This window comes from Nipponia nippon, unplaced genomic scaffold (genome assembly GCF_047370975.1).
Source record: "Nipponia nippon isolate SJK-2023a ecotype South Korea unplaced genomic scaffold, ASM4737097v1 scaffold_2, whole genome shotgun sequence".
Taxonomy (NCBI): Eukaryota; Metazoa; Chordata; class Aves; order Pelecaniformes; family Threskiornithidae; genus Nipponia; species Nipponia nippon.
The window spans coordinates 12431981-12436698 of record NW_028262336.1 but is presented as its reverse complement, the minus strand read 5'-3'; positions in this window follow the sequence as shown (position 1 = coordinate 12436698).

Sequence of the window (4718 nt, the reverse complement as noted above, 5' to 3'; positions counted from 1 at the left end):
TGTTTTAATGATAGAAAGCCCATAAACTACTCTAAGTTTCCCAGTTGCCTGTAGGACAAACAAAGGCTGAATCAGTCCAGACGTACATTCTCAAGCCCTTCCTGGAGAGGCTTAAAATGGGCTCTGTCTGCTCTCAGCCTCAGTCCATGACCACTGTCTACATATTTTGATGCTTCAAAAGCATCACTTGAAGCCTGAGTAAAGATCATGTCTGCAGGGAGAAAGCTCATTCTGAGCTGATTTTCAGTTAGCGTTTTAATTAGGCAGACCGTGAGAAAGATGATGCTATCTTTCAGAATACCGTATTTTTTCAACCAGGTCTGTTGGCAGCTTCCATAAAATCAAGCCACACACTTTTCCTTTGGACATGATCAGAGCAACACTCGTCTGGTACACCAGCTCCATATAAAATGACCTCTCTTCTTTCGTCAGCATCTTCACAGTATGGCTGCCAAAGAGCATTGGCATGAAAGATAGTTCAACGATATCATAGCAGTTTTACTTGTAATAGATATGAGAACGCTAAAGGAGGAAAGATTAATTTCAAGGTTATGGTGCTAATGTGCAAAACCTTTTTAAGGGCAAAGCTCTGACTCTATTTGCAGTTTCATATCTGGGTGTAATTTGCTTGTGTTATTAATGGTCTAGCAAGTCACTCCTCCTGAGCCTTGACATCCATGTGTTTTAGCAACTACAACTCACTAGATTTATGTTCTGTACATAAAAAGCTCCCTTGGGACTCTGTGCCTCTCAGTAAGCTCTGTTTTATTTTTGATTCCTGAATTTTCTCCAATATTCTATTTGTCACATTTTCCCTTTTGGAATGGTTGTGCTTGAAGTGATCTGTTGGGGTATGCAAGGGCAAATCATGCTTGTAACAAGCAGGTATCATGCACTGAGGTAAGCAGCCAGTTTGGAAAGACTGCATGATTAGGTTCATCGAATAAATTAATAGCACTGAAGTGAGCAGAAATCTAAAAGAAAAAACAAACCCACATAGTAATTACATGTATGTCTTAGATTTTGAGCTTATTTCTTGCCTTTGCATTGACGTAGATAACTAAAGGCAAACACCCACTCCTTGGTCAGATATGGCTGTAGGGACAAAGAACTTAAGTTTGCATCAGAATAACAGTAGGGAACAGGTAAGCACAGGCTTCTGAATAGAGCTGAAGACACATGGTAAACTCTAGGGGAGTACCACTTTCTACTAGGAAATCTGGGTCCAGCGTTGATGTGCCCTGCACACAGTGCAATGACTCTACTGGAAAAATAGATTTAGTCCAAACAAAATAAGTAATTAGATTAAATGTTGTTGTGGTCAGGTCTCCACTTATTTCTAAGGCCAGAACTCAATTGCCGTGTAATGGGATTTCCATTACAGAGAAGTCAGTGTCGATGCTGGCCAATAGGACCAAGAAAGTTTGCAAGGTCCTATGCAAAAAAAGGTTGGATTCTTTTAAGCCTCTATTTTTTAGCTGAACTTATTGTTAAGTATTATAATGGAGAGGTTTTCCTTCTTCACGAAACACATTAAGTGAGAATGGGAGACTCCTCCTCATTGTGCTTGTTTTGCATTATACATCCATTTTAAGTCAGGTCAGGAGTGTAAAGAGCTCACATCACTTCTAATGAAGCCATGAGCCTTTTACAATGAGACAGCAAAAATACTGATCATTAGCAATTCCAGCTTTCATCTACAGAGTGAAAAATGGAATAATATGTTTTTACAAAGATGAGGATAATTACAGCAGAAAAATAAGCAAGCAGATCAGCAGTTTCTCATTTGTAGATGTGAAAGCTGCCAACTGTCTTAGGCCTACCCAGGTTAGATTTTAGAGCATATTTCATGCCAATTTTGTATTAAGACCAGTGATTTATTTCATCCAGGTCAACAAGCCTTGCTGCCTTTGCTTGAAGAGCAGGGATCACATGGAAGGCTTCTTTCTTGCAGGCAGGGAAAAAGAAGCTGCATAGACAGGGTTTTTTAAATACATCCGAGACCGATTCCTAAAACCTCCATCTTTGGTTACTCTGCAATCAAAACTCATCACACACCTCTGAGCTAATCTTCTATTTAAAATCATGAGATTACAAATCGCCAAAGCTCTTTTCCTACAATTCTTCATATGAGTTTGTCCTGTTTTCCAACATCATTACTTTTTAGCAAATTGCCGTGCTTAAGCAAGTTGTTTTGACATGCTTTTAGGAGGGTTTGCATCAGCCACAAGGACAGGTTTATAAGAAGTGTGATATTAATTTTCTTCAGTCTCAGCATGCTTGAAGAAGAAGAAAACAGAACGAAGCTACGTGAGTTATCAGCCTCACCACTCTTCACATGAGTTCTTGTAAGGAGAACGGACAGTAAAACAGTTTCAGAGTCATACTGCCCATGCAATGCATCTCAGCATTGGGGTGGAGAGAGAAAAGTAGAGAAACACGATCTGAAAAGACAGAGAAGCTCAGCCATTTCAGAAATGAGGATGCAAGTTTCAGCTTTCAAAAAAACTAGTGCATGCAGGCCCGGTTGCTAGGAAAAACTCAGACCTTTGGTGACAGTCGAGGGATCTATAGCACCTCCAGCAAAAGTATGGAGCAAATACATCCAGTGACTAGAAAATAATCCTGCTCTGTTAGTACATTTTGGGCAAGTCTAGCCCTTATACCTGTATCAAGCTGTGCTAGAGACTTCGTGCTCTGGCCCCTGCAGAGAAACAATACAAAGCTTTAATATCTCTCTTCCTTTCAGGATCAGGAAAATCATCAGGCCCTGAACAGATCTTAACAGACCAGCTCATAAGTGTCTTCCACTGAAGAAGCTGAAAGAAGCAACACAAGGGGGGGAAGGCAGGGATGGGAACCAAAATAAACTAAAAAAATTGTCAAGATCAAAAACAAGTTCATTGAGTCAGGCCAGAATTCATAACTTGTTTGTAGACTCCCTAGATAGATGCAATGTCATGAACCTACTAGGGCCATTTTGCCACCCTTGTTTTCAGGCAAAGATGAGTCAGCTACGTCACCTACTGTTGTCCATAACTGTCACACATCCTGAGAACATTGCTCCAAGCCCAGCTGGGTCATTTTGTCTTTACACACCTTCATGACTCCACTTACAAAAAAAAACCCAGCTCCATCAGGTTTTTTTAGGTTATTTAAGGTAAAATTTGTGTTTTCCTCTTTAGCATGCGTAGTGTTTAGGTCACTAGGCAGCAGTTGCTGCAGGCAGGTAAAACATAGTATTTAGCCTTACACTGTCACATCTATCTGAGCTAAAGTATTGCATTGCTATGATCTTCACAGGGCAAAGAGTATTCAATAGCAGAAACATGTAGTTGTTTATGGGACTCTAACGATGATTAGTTTAGGCTAAGTCAAAAGCCAGAGAGTATACTGTATTGCCAATTCTTTGACACCATCTCCAAACTGCTTGCTAGCTCTGTAAAAAAATATCTTCTGTGTATGCATTTTGGTTAGCAGCAGAAGTAAAAGCCTTACATCTTTCTGTGCCAGGGTTAAGCAATATTAGATTCAAGGGTTTTGTTTGTTTTCTAAAATAAGGTTATACCCTTTCTTCAATTCAGCTTTCCCCGTGGAAGCTCTATGAAGCTTACCTACACCACAAACAGACCCTTACAACTTAACTCAAGCCCCAACCGTTTAAACAGATTTATTTTTTTTAAGAAGAGAGCACCACCTGATCTATTTAGAAGCCTTTTTTTCAGCATCTGTTGCAACTCAAGGTCAATTTGAGGACAGCTAGAAAGATCCAGAAAGGCAGTGTGTCCCAAAGGGAGTGAATACAGGTGGTGTGTGCTAATTCTCCACCTTAAGGATTCAAATCCACAACGGAGCACAAATTCCACCCATGGCTCTGCTGCGACTTTGGGGTTTTGATAGTGACTCTTGCTGTGTGTAGCGAGATGGGCATAGAGATGAACCAGCATCCCTGCCCTCATCTTTGCAGCAGAACATCAATGCGGAAAGTGAGACTACCCAAGACACTGGATCAGTGCAGTTTCTATTTCAAATAGCCTTGTTATGCCCAACAGGCCACAGTGGCCTCATGAAAGTATCTGCGAAATCAAAGCCAAGAAAACCTTACTTGCATCTTCTGTCATGAGAATATTTTTTTGTTGTTGTTTTGGTTTGAGGTTTATTTTTGTAATTCAAGACATCTTACACATCTTGCATGATAAAGGTGGCTATAAGAGCATGAATTTAATGAGAAGAAAACTATGGCATTTTAACCAAGTCTATTGCCAGCAACAGCAGCATAATGTGAAATGAGGATGATGCTAAATTTAAGCCCATGAGGCGTTCAATACACAACTTACAGCTCATCAGTAGTCCACTGTTGGCAGTCCATGAGTGGGGTTGCTTGTGCTGAGGTTCGGTGACAGAAGGAAAAAACAGTAGCTTTAAAACTGTTACTTTTATCTGGGGAGAGAGCTACTGTCAAAAGCTGTTTCTGACAAAAGATATTTCTGTCAAAACAGAGACTACACAGTTACATAGGCATTTGGACAAGATTTTATTATTATTTCTTTTTGATGAAGCTTCATTTCATGTTCATGCCTTTGGAACCGAAATCTTTTCAGTTTTCTTAGAAAAATAAAATTAATTGTACTTAAACAAATTAGAGATTTAAATTTGAAAAAGCAAGCTGTAATATTGGGAAGTCTCCAGTGGGCTCCCCCAGCTTCTGTTTTTCTGAA